We start from the raw sequence: 12,022 nt of genomic DNA on the forward strand, positions 1-12,022 counted from the left end.
GACAGATGAATGCATAAAGAAGATGTGGTGCATATAGAGTGGAATACTACGCAGCCATAAAAAGGAATGAAACAATGCCATTCGCAGCAACATGGTTGGACCTAGAGATTATCATACTAAGTGAAGTAAGTCAGAAAGAGTAACCTTGGAGTTGAGTCTTAAAGGAGCCTGGCCCGCAGGGCAGAGAGAGAGGATGCCAGTCTCCATCCTCACGTTCCCAGAGGGTACGGGAAGTAGTTCTTTTGCCCTGGGTCGTCGTCCTGTGGCAGGACGTTGGCTAACAAGCTGGGAAGAGAGAGGATGCTTCTGAAGTCCCTTTCAGCAAACTACCAGCTCTTCATTCTCAAGTTCCCTTCTCTTGTCTCATTTTGTGCCTAACTCCCCCAACCCAGAAAGGCCTGCAGGGTGGGGATGGAGACCACGGGCCGCACCAGGGAGGAAGGAGGTCTGCCTCTATCAAGGGCCTGCCCACCCCACATCCTCATATATGAGCCCACTCAGGCTCCCGGGGACAGCCGGGGACAGCGGTGCCACTACAGACCAGGGAACGGAGGCCGGACGTGCAGGTGACTTGGCCAAGGAGGGAGCTAAATGCTGGCATTCCCAGTGGAACCAATCTACCCAACTACAAAGTCCTCTCCACAAAATAAAGATGTGGGGAAGTCACAGACGCTTACATCTTAGAAAGTTCTTACAGTCTCGGATCCCTTAGGCAGGTAATTAGCAGGGAGGGGGAGGGGAGGCAGAACAAAGCAGCAGGCGGCAGTGATAGAGAAGAAGAGGCAGCAGCTGGTTGGCTCTCCCAGTCTCGCTCTGGGCAGGCGGGGACGGCCTCAGGGGTCCTGGATGGAGCAAGTGGGCTGCCTCGGTCACTGTCATTTTACTGATTGGAAAGATACCGTCAAGGTCCCATGGGTAGCAGGAATGGAGTTGGGATCTATCCTGCAGGTCTCACTAGCAGAGCAGACAGAATAAATTGACCTGAGCCCAAGCGTAACTTCTGTGTCCTCACACACAGCATCACCAGCCAGGAAGGAGGGGACAAACACACAGGTGACGAGAGCTATTCCAGAAAAGACCTCTGAGTACAAAGACGGAGCAGGGTGGCTGGTCAGCAGGCTGGGGCGGTGGGGAGGGCGGGCGGCCACAGAGCCACAAGAGGGGGGGAGCCCTCGGCTTGGGTCCCCGGGCTTTCACAGAGAAAGAGAAGACTTAACAGACCTCCTCCTTGCATCAGCAGTTGTACTTTTCAGACGGCGAAAACACACTGCAGCACAGCTCTTAAATTAGTCTTTTGAAGTGCAACAGAACCTGAGCAAAATGGGAAAAAGGCAGTAGATCTACGAGCAAGTTCCCTGTTTATTTGGTCCCCATCGTTATCTCCCCAAGTGAGTTCCACAGACAAGGACGTTCACAGGTCTTGTGTGAATTAAGCCAGGGTCAAGGGACTGGAGGAAATACTGGGTGAAGCAGAGCTAAACAGGTGTCTTTTTCTGCAGGACTTCTCAGATCCTTGACTGTGCCGTGTACCTTGCACTTCTCCCAGGGGAAAGTGGAGAACTCAGTAACCCACCCCCTCGGGAAGAAAATGCAAGAGGCACAAAGTCCAGGGCAGTTCCAGGGGTTAGGACTCAGCGCTGTCACTGCCAAGGGCACAAGTTCAATCCCTGGTCGGGGAACGAAGATCCCACAAGCCAAGAGGCAAGGTCAAAAAAAAAAAGAGGAACAAAGTCCATCATAGCACTGGGAGAGCAGACAGGGTCTGCCCCTCCATCAACCACCACGGCCCTTCATCCCCCATCCCCTCCTGGCACTGCCCAGGAAGGGCCACTTGGCCTGGTTCAATCACTTTGTGCTTTTTATCGTAAAGTCTATTGTCCTCAAAGAGCTGCTTCAGATCCTCCCTGCATTCAGTTTCCTTATGCCCCTCCCTCGACTGCTAGTGTCTCCCCTAGAAATGTCCCCACACACCTAGGTGAACGACCGAGACAAAAATCAGTCTGTGTCCTTGAAGGAAGGGCGACCTTGGTCACCTGCAAACCTGGGCACCAGTGTCCCTTTCTTTAAGGAAACACCAGGCACAGCCCAGGGAGGATGTGTGACCGATATTCCATCAGACGGGAAGGCACACATGGGGGAGCCGTCTTGGTGTCAGAGGCACAGGAGCATTTGAATAACTATCATCTCACTCTGTCCCCCAGCAGGTCCCAGGGAGATGGCCTTCAAGCCTAAAGCCGAGGTTAAGAGCTCCAACTAAACTCCGACTCCCATTCCCATTTGCTGTGTGACCTTGGGCAGGTTAGTTAGCCTCTCTGTGCTTTAGTCTCCTCTGCTGTAAAATAAAGTTGTTATGCGGATTGCACGAGACAAAGCACGTAAAGAGACTGGGATAGACCCTGGGGCCAGAGAGCTCGGCACACATCAGCTGTACCGCTGTCCCCATTTCACAGGCAGGAAAGCCAAGCATCAGAGGAACCACGCCAACTGCCATGACCGCTGCTAATCAGGGCAGACCACCCGACGCAAAGGCCCTTCCACTGACGCTGCCTCCGAAGAAAAGGCAGAACGAATCTCTTATCCACTGACGACAAGGAGAGCTAGATGCTGGCCAAGAACATCCAGTTTAAAGGGAAAGATGGAACCCAAAGGTCATTAAAGAGAAATCCATCGTACCAGATAGCCCTAAAAAAATCTTAATTGCAACTTGCCCCTGAAGATGCTCCCAACCCCTTTCCTCAACCTAGCAAAGACCCACATGACCCACCAGAGTGCTGGAAACTTCCCAACATGCTTCATCCTGCACATCAGGCACCCGTCCATCTGGGCCAAGGGGGGTACCAGGGTCCCCTTTTCCCACTGTCCTCACATCCACCCTTGCCACCTTCCTGGGAAAAGTCGAAGGGCCAGCCCAGGGTCCATTCTGGTCTAAATGACCTTCCCCCATAAAGCAGAGAGGGAATAGGGCTGGCCCGGGCTTAGCTTCTGCTGCAAACGATGAGAAAGAAACCAGGGAGGACTCACTGGTGAAGCGGGTCACTGCAGGTGAGCCTGAGGCCAGCGGGGAATCGGCGGGGAGACGTAGGAGACACACGCCAGGTCACATAGGGGCGCGGGCAGGGATGCTGCCGTGACTTGCAATTCGAGGGAAAGGCCCCTTTTGGGTGACTTTGAGGAAGGCCACAGGGGATCAAGCTGCCGGGAGGACGGGGTTGTTTTTACACGATAAGACACTGCTAACCGCAAAATATTATTTCTATCTTTGCTGCCAACGGCTTCACGGCAAGCTGCTCCCCAGGAAACAAGCCCACGAGGCAAGAAGAAGGAAGGAAGGGAGTATCCATTCCTGTGTGTGACTTCAGACGTGTTTGTCTGGCTCAGCAAAACGCTGAACAATAGAGCTTGGCCTCTGATAAGGCTTCGATCTCGGCCTGGGCCTGGAGACCCGGCTGCCGGGCAGGTGGACGGGAGGGTCCGAGAGTGGACGCAACCTGGTTCCCTGTCCCAACCCCAAAGAGAACGCAGGCCCGCGTCCCCACGCCGCATCTCCTGGATGCCGACCACGTCGGGAGGACCAGCGCTAACGAGGAACTCTTGTCACCCCGTTTCCACGACAACAGAAATCAAATACCAGAAACAAAGCCCTACTGGAGCTGAGGCCACCCAAACTGGCAGATCTGCTTCCTGTAGCACTGGCTTCTCAGGGTGGGGGGACAGGGGAAGATGCTAGAATGGGGAGGGAGGGTGCAGAAGTAGAACCACACCCACCTTTGCCCAAAACTCCTCCTCGATTTGGCCGCTGGACACACTGCTTGGCCTCAAAGCTGAACCAGTCACCTACCAGCTGGGCCACCCGGGCGGGCCACCCATTTGTGCCTGGTTCCCTCGTCTGTAAAATGGGCTTGATAACAATGACCAACCTGTGGGGTTGCTTCAGGGCTAAATGCATTTGTATGGTTCCTGGTAGGAGGCACTACTCGCTCCTATTAGCAATCCTCCCAGCTCCCGAGGGAAACGCATGCTTCCTGTAGATGTGGCTGGAATGACCAACCAATCCCCGGGTTTGCTCAAGCAGGGAGTATGTGAGCCCAACAGGGACGCTGGTACCCGGAGCGGGCCCACCACCAGCAGGGGCTTCGGGACAGCGGGCAGTCATGGGACATGGCCACCTGCTCCCAGCGCTGCCCGGTGGACCCACCCCAGCCCAGGCAAAGGAATCAGCAGCACGGGATCCCCCCAGACTTGGTGCAAACCAATGGTAATCCAGAGTCGATACCTGGGACCCGAGGCAGCAGCTGCGAGGAACCCAAGGCCGATACGGTCCCGAAGCTGAGCGTGGTCTAACGGTTCCTCTACTGGGGCCGCCTGATGAAGGAGCTTGTTAGGGGTGAACTGTGTTCCCCCAAAATCCATTTGTTGGAGTCCTAACCCCCAGGACCTCAGAAGATGACTGTGTTTGGAGAGAGAGCCTGTAAAGAGGTGATGAAGGTTAAATGAGGTCATACAGGTGGGCCCTAAACCCATGCGACTGGTGCCCCTGTAAGAAAAGGAGATGAGCTCACAGACACTTACAGAGGGATGTGAGCACGTTGAGGACACAGTGGGGACACCATCCCTAACCTGCCGGCCCTTGGATCTCACGCGCCCAGCCTCCAGAACCGTGAACGAACAGATGTCTGCTGTTTAAGCCCCCCAGGCTGCGGTACTTCGTTACGGTGCCCGAGGACACGCCTCTTCAGCTCAAGCAGGACGACGGTATCCTGTGGGCGCTCAGAAAGCAAGACCCAGGACGGCCACGTCCGAGAGTGCCAGTGCCCCGCGGAGGTCTGCACCCAGAGGACAGCTGGGGCGGGAGCGGGGCATCTCAGCACCTCTGCACCTGCCAGCTCGGCCAAGCAAATGCCCGGAGCCAGCACCCAGCTCCTGGGGGGCAAGAACAACGGAGGGTCAGTCACGAAAGGAAACCTGCCCAGCTTTTAAAGGAAAACGGCTGTGCTTAAAAAATTATAAAAGAATCAGGAGCCCCACGGTGTCATCGTGAAGAGTCAGGTTTTGACAACTGTACCTGCAGGGCAGCCCTCGTTTCACTCATTCACCATCTACGCGTCCAGAGCCTCCTACCTGCGAGGCACTGGGGATTCCGCGATGCTGGGCCAGGCAGGCAAAACCCAGCTCCTTATGTGCCATTTTCAGAATGAAATAGGGGGCTGCACATTCATTTGACCCTCATCACAGCCCCCTAAGGCAGCCAGAAAGAATTCTTATTACCATCCCCACTTAATGGATGACAAAACTGAGGCTGGGAGGGGTGAAGCAGGCTGCTCGAGGTCAGGACCCCAACCCAGACATGCGCCGTGCACCTACTATGTGCCAGGCGTCACTCGAGCCCAGGCACAGCAGCGAGAGGACAGAGGCCTCAGCTTCAAAGCGGGAGGAAAGTCAATCAATAAGTAAATACGGTATTTCAGAGGATGCTACGTGCTACACAGACGGGCAAGGGGACAGAGGCAACACTTTACTAAGATAATTAATTCATCCTAAACCAAGCACAGGTTAACTGTTTGGGGGATTTTTTTTGCTTTTTCTTTTTTTTATAATTTTTATTGGGTATAGTTGATTTACAGTGTTGTGTTAGTTTCAGATGTACACAAAGTGAATCAGTTATACATATATATATTTTTTTTCTTTTTTAGATTCTTTTCCCATATAGGCCATTACAGAGTACTGAGTAGAGTTTCCTGTGCTATACAGTAGGTCCTTATTAGTTATCTATTTTATATATAGTAGTGTATATATGTCCATCCCAATCTCCAGAGTTATCCCTCCCAACCCCTTACCCCAGTAACCATAAGTTTATTTTCTTCTTTTTTTTTAAATTTATTTATTTTTATTTTTGGTTGTGTTGGGTCTTCGTTGCTGCGCTCGGGCTTTCTCTACTTGCGGCGAGCGGGGGCTACTCTTCGTTGCGGTGCGCGGGCTTCTCATTGCAGTAGCTTGTCTGGTCGCAGAGCACGGGCTCTAGGCGTGCGGGCTTCAGTAGTTGTGGCTCACGGGCTCTAAAGCACAGGCTCAGTAGTTGTGGTGCACGGGCTTAGTTGCTCCGCGGCATGTGGGATCTTCCCAGACCAGGGATTGAACCCATGTCCCCTGCATTGGCAGGTGGATTCTTAACCATTGCGCCACCAGGGAAGTCCCAGTAAGTTTATTTTCTAGACAGGTTTAACTATTTCTTCCTGTTACAGGCAGGTTACGTCCATTTCAATACAATCCATGAAAAGTCAAAGAAGTACAAGTTCCACCTTTTTACTGAAACGTTTCTGTCCGGAAGGAAGGCGCTTCTCTACCCCCTTCTGTTTGAATCGATCGTGGGCACTGTACTGGCAATTCCCCAAGTGCTAAGTTCTAAAAAACAACACATTAAGTTGAAGGACAAAAGATGTCAGGAAAGAGGGTGACCTGGATGGTGACTTCAAAGCAGGTGATCCCACCGGAGCCACCTGCCTAGGGCACAGCAGGCACTCAGTACATGTTGGCTGCCTCAGCATTTGCATTCTTGCTAGCGGTCTCAGCGAGGATGGCCTCCGACGAGCCTCCCGGGGGCCAGGACGGGCGCCCCCAGAGATGCTCCAGGGGACTCACCCGGCGCCACCCAAGGAAAGCCGGAGAAACGCCACCCTCCTCCTCCGCCAATGCCCCAGTCGGCTCGTACAATCAGTCACACCCGGGAAATGAACGGAAAGAATGAGCTGCAAAGCTGAGTGATGGTTCCCAGCCGCGCGCCTCCAAGCCAGGGACCCCGCCAGCCCTGCCCCGGAGGTCGGCCCCCCTTCAAGGTCATGCCCGTCAGCCTCCAAGGGCCTCAGGATCCGAAGCTCCAGAGCTCCTAAGCGCTAACGCCAGCCTCGGGGAACCTCCCTGAGCCTTTCAACAAGCCCGAGTCCACAGGTATTTCCCGTGCGCCGCCCGCCCGGCTAACACAGCCTTCTGCTCCAGGTCATGTGTTATTCCCTCCTCAAAACACACGAAGGGAAAAGAAATCCGAGAATCCAGGGCTGGGAAGACGAGGCCGCCCGGGCGACACGCCCCCATACAGGACCGCAACGGTGACTGAACTGTCGCCAGGCGGCCAGGACGGCGGGGCTACAAGCTTGGGGGCTGGTGGTTCCATCTCGATGAGGAACAGCTACGGCCGGGTCCTCGAGAGCACAGACCCTGTCCTTTCCTTTTTTTTTTTTTAATTGAAGTATAGTTGATTTACAACGTTGTGTTCATTTCTGTCGTAGAGCAAGGAGACCCTGTCCCTTCTGAGCGTGTATCCCCACACAGCAGCCTTGGAGAAGTGAACGGACCAGAGGCAGCTGTAAGAGTGTTGGACCACCCCATGCCCGTGGGCAGGGGCCTGACCCTGGGAGCCCCGTGCCCCAGAGAGCCCTCTCCCAGCCGGCCACCCCCCTCTGCCAGCCTCCAGACCACGATGCCCAGAGGCCCAGAGGAAACACAGATGCTCGTCCGATAAGGTACAGTCCATCCTCACTGCTTGTGGATGCTGTATTTGCGAGTCTACCTACTCACCAAAATTATTCGTAACCCCCCCAAGCGGTCCTCCTCACGTACGCGGTCATTCGCAGACACGTGCGAGCAGAGCAGCCAGAAGTCTGAGTGCCTGATGCCCGTGTTCCCAGATGACATTATTCCACTCGCATACAACGAACAAGCATCCTTCTCGTGGTCCAGTTAGTGCCACGTTTTGCATATCTTTGTGCTTTTTGTTGGCGATCTCACTGTTTAAAACGGTCCCAAGCGTAGTGAAGTGCTGTCTAGTGTTCCCACGTGCAACAATGCTGTGATGAGCTTCTAGAAGAAACACATGCGTCAGATGACCTTCGTTCAGGCACGTGTCATAGTGCAGGTGGCCTGGAGTTCAACGTTACTGAATCAGCGATACATATTAAATAAGGTGTCTTTAAACAGAAACGCACAGAAAACGAGGTTCCATGGATCAGAAACCTCCCTCTGTGTCTGCCCAGGAGCAGAGGCCCAGCATCACCAGGGAACACAGCTGCCATGAAGAAGAGGAACGACTGTAGTTGAGAAGGAATGAACCAAATCCGGCAGCTCACTCTGGCCAGCTGGTTCAGTTCTTCCTCTGCTTTGCTTGAGAGACATCCAACTGTGTCTCCCTGGCCCATGCTCAAAGAACCCAAGGTTATTCCAACTTCCAGGTAGGTATGGATGTCTAACACAGCTGTGTCACCAGATGACATTCACCCAGTAAGCCCCACTGGGCGTAACTCACACCCACACCTGAAACCCCAGGGTTTGGACCCCGAAGCTCCCGCCTTCACCCACCTTTCTCACCACCGATTTCCTTCACCTCTGGCTCAGCCCAAGCTTCTCCTGCTCCAGTGTTTACAAGTTTCTCATTGAAGGCGGTTCCTCTCGCCCCAGACACTGCAGCTGAAGATGCTCCCGTGACAACCAGCTATGAAATTCTCACGCGAGAAGCCACCTTCCATTTCTGAACGTCCTTTCCACCTTCTCAGAACGTAAGCAAGAAGGTCTCCTCCCATGACAAGTAGAGAAGTCGTCTCATTGGAGGAAAATGCGACCTGGGGCAGCATACCCACCCCCCGCATCGTGCTAAGCAGCACACCCAAGGAGAGTGACAAGTGCTATTTAAAACCAAGCGACGGGGGGACGTCCCTGGTGGCGCAGTGGTTAAGAATCCACCTGCCAGGGGCTTCCCTGGTGGCGCAGTGGTTGAGAGTCCACCTGCCAATGCAGGGGACACAGGTTCGTGCCCCGGTCCGGGAAGATCCCACATGCCGCGGAGCAGCTAGGCTCGTGAGCCATTGCCGCTGGGCCTGCACGTCCGGAGCCTGTGCTCCGCAACGGGAGATGCCACAACAGTGAGAGGCCCAAGTACCGCAAAAAAAAAAAAAAAAAAAAAAAAAAAGAATCCACCTGCCAATGCAGGGGACACGGGTTCGAGCCCTGGTCCGGGAAGATCCCACATGCCGCGGAGCAACTAAGCCCGTGCGCCACAACTACTGGAGCCCGCGTGCCTAGAGTCCGTGAGCCGCAACTACTGAGCCCACGCGCCACAACTACTGAAGCCCACGTGCCTAGAGCCCGTGCTCCGCAACAAGAGAGGCCACCGCAATGAGAAGCCCGCGCACCGCAACGAAGAGTAGTCCCCGCTCGCCGCAACTAGAGAAAGCCCACGTGCAGCCCAAAATAAATAAATTTAATTAATTAATTAAAAAAAAAAAAAAACCTACGAAGTGGGCATCCCAGTTCTACCACTGGCTCCTGAGTGTGGCTAAGGCAGGTGTAGCCCCGAGACAGGTCTGCTCATAGTACTGAAAAATTCAGGCTTCGGACCACGGGCATAGATGCCCCTTGCACCCCTCCTGGGACACAGTGTACCAGCTCATTCTGGGCCTCGCTCTGGGCTGAGATCCAGCACGAGCGTCTTCTCTTGTCTCCGGACGTTCTACAAGCACACAGACCATCTTTAGCAGCCGTTACTGCTCTACTGCCACTTCATTAGTTTTAGAGCCAAATAATCCCATTATATATGACTTGATTGGCTTGTAAAATTACCCTTTGTTCTAACAAATATTTATTGAGCATGCCACCATGTGCTATATCCTGCTTGGTACATTACATTTTTCCAAAAATAATTAACTCAGCTAACGATCAAAATCCCCTCATTTAATTTGCTCTTAAATGTGTTTAATTTTCCCTCAAATGGAACGATGAGCTTACAAGCCGAGCATTTTTGCCAGGTTGAGACAAGCAGCAAAAAAGTGAGAAGAGAGGACTTCCCTGGTTGTCCAGTGGTTGAGCTTCCAATGCAGGGAGCGCAGTTCGATCCCTGGTCGGGGAACTAAGATCCCACAAGCCGAGAGGCACAGCCGAAAAAAAAACAAAAGAAGAGAAACTACCAGCATGGGGCCCGTCCAACAAGCACTCCGCCGCCCGAGCTCACCCAGCTGCTCTCTGGGCATCTTACATGGTCACCCGCACACCCTGATGCTGTCCCATCACCCGCTTCGGAAAACTGGCGAAGGCACAGAGAGGTACAGTAACTCACCAGGGGAGATCAGGAGGAGAGCCAGGAGCCGGGCATCGAGCATCAGAGTCAGCTCCGTCCCCGCCTGCCCCCCTGCCTCAGATCAAAACTCAGCCGGAGCAAATCCACGTGCAGCCCAGGCGCCGCATCACCCTCTCCTGAGCTCCACAGTGATAGCGGTCCAAGGAGGGATGTGACACTGCGTGCCAAGGTGGGCGGCGTGGCTGCCGGGCGGAGCTGGGCTGAGCCGTGGGCGACCTCGAGAGTCTTGGGGGGCGTGCACAGAGGGGCTCCAGGCACGTAAGGTTCAAAGTCAGGCAAAGCCCCAAAACGTAGAAGAGCATGTGCACGTGTGACCACACGGCGAGGAAAGGCACAGGTGCTAATGGCAGAGGGTCCCCTCTGCTGGGAGGGAGAGGCCCCGAGGGGGAGGGGTGCAGACAGCGTTATCTAAGCCGAGTGGTAGGACCGTGGGTACTTTTCCATTATACTTTACACTGTACACATGCAGACGCTTTTGTAAGTGCAATATATTTCACAATACTTTTTCATTTTTAAAAACACTGCGGTAGGGACTTCCCTGGCGGTCCAGTGGTTAGGACTCCGCGCTTCCACTGCAGGGGGCATGGGTTCGATCCCTGATCAGGGATCTAAGATCCTGCAAAGTTCACGGTGTGGCCAAAAAAATCATAAATAAAATAATATAAAATAAAATAAAATATCGTGGTAAAATATACATAACATTTACCATTTTTAAGTGGCCAGTTCAGTGGCATTAAGTCCATTCACACTTCTGTGCTGCCATCACCACCATCCATCCACGGAACGCGTCATCTTCCCAACTCTGTCCCCATTGAACGATCACTTCCCCTTTCCCCCTCCCCCCAGCCCCTGGCAACCACCACTCTACTTTCTGTGTCTATGAACCTGACTATTCTTGGTGCTCACGTGAGCGGAATCACACAGTCTTTGTCCTTTTGTGACTGGCTCATTTCACTCAGCGTAACGTCCTCAAGGTTCATCTCTGTTGTCGCCTGTGTCAGGATTTCCTCCTTTTTTAAGGCTGAGTCATATTCCCTTGTATGGATAAGTCACATTTTGCTTAATTTCTTCCATCCATGGACATATGGGTTATTTTCACTTCGGGGCCACTGCTAGTCAAGCTGTGTCACGATCTATTTTTCAACGCCCGATTTCCCAAGAAGGAGGGAGCCTGGGAAAAGACACACCCAGTCCCTCCTGGGTACCAGGCCCTCCCCCCTCCTCTCACACGGAAAGTAACTGTGGCTGCTGGTCCATAATGTCCACATTACGCCCTGATACTCACTTCAGGGGGTCCCTGTAAAAGGCACAGGTAGCAAGAACAGAACACGTTAAATGGCCGTCTCTGTAAGAACATTCTAGAAACTAGAACTTGTCACACCAACGGGGTTTTTTCCGTTGTTGGTTTAAACCAGGGATTGGCAAAGTGCAGCCAGTGGGCCAAATCCAGCCCACCACCCACTTCTGTAAATGAGCTATTACTGGCGCACACCCACACCTGTATATTTATGTATCGTCTATGGTGGCTTTCATGCTACAAGGGCAGAGTTGAGTCGTTTCTATAGAAACCAGATGGCTCAGAGTCTCAAGTATTTGGACCTTTACAGACGAAGATGGCTGACTTTTCAATGCTTAACGAAAACCATAACACAATCTTTTAATATTTTCAAGGCGTGGAGGATTTAGGGCTGGGGTGATGGCAGGAACAGGAATTCTTTCTGCATTCTCGGAACCGGGTGAGGAAAGTAGGCTGAAGTCCTCCGTCTCCCCTGGGTCTACCCAGCAACATTTGCGCAAGTCAAGCATGGCCTGCCGGCCCCCATTCACACCACCTCTCGGGCGAAGGGACTTTCGTGCAATGCCTCCAGGTTAACCTGACTTCTCCCTGCGACCTTCGAATTTCAC

At 53.3% G+C, this 12,022-nt stretch overlaps 1 protein-coding gene across 7 annotated transcripts in view; it reads right to left on the bottom strand.

Moving 5' to 3' along the window:
* PARVB (parvin beta) overlaps window positions 1–12,022 on the bottom strand; it is a 238,171-nt gene that overhangs the window by 202,873 nt on the left and 23,276 nt on the right. Inside the window, exon 2 of one of the 7 annotated variants that reach the window (XM_060166934.1) lies at window positions 4,274–4,466. The exons of the other annotated variants lie outside the window; for them this stretch is intronic. The gene's annotated coding sequence lies outside the window, so the exon portion shown is untranslated. The remainder of the gene's footprint in view (window positions 1–4,273; window positions 4,467–12,022) is intronic. 7 annotated transcript variants of the gene reach the window in all.

The sequence above is a fragment of the Lagenorhynchus albirostris genome, chromosome 11, assembly GCF_949774975.1.
Source record: "Lagenorhynchus albirostris chromosome 11, mLagAlb1.1, whole genome shotgun sequence".
Classification (NCBI taxonomy): Eukaryota; Metazoa; Chordata; class Mammalia; order Artiodactyla; family Delphinidae; genus Lagenorhynchus; species Lagenorhynchus albirostris.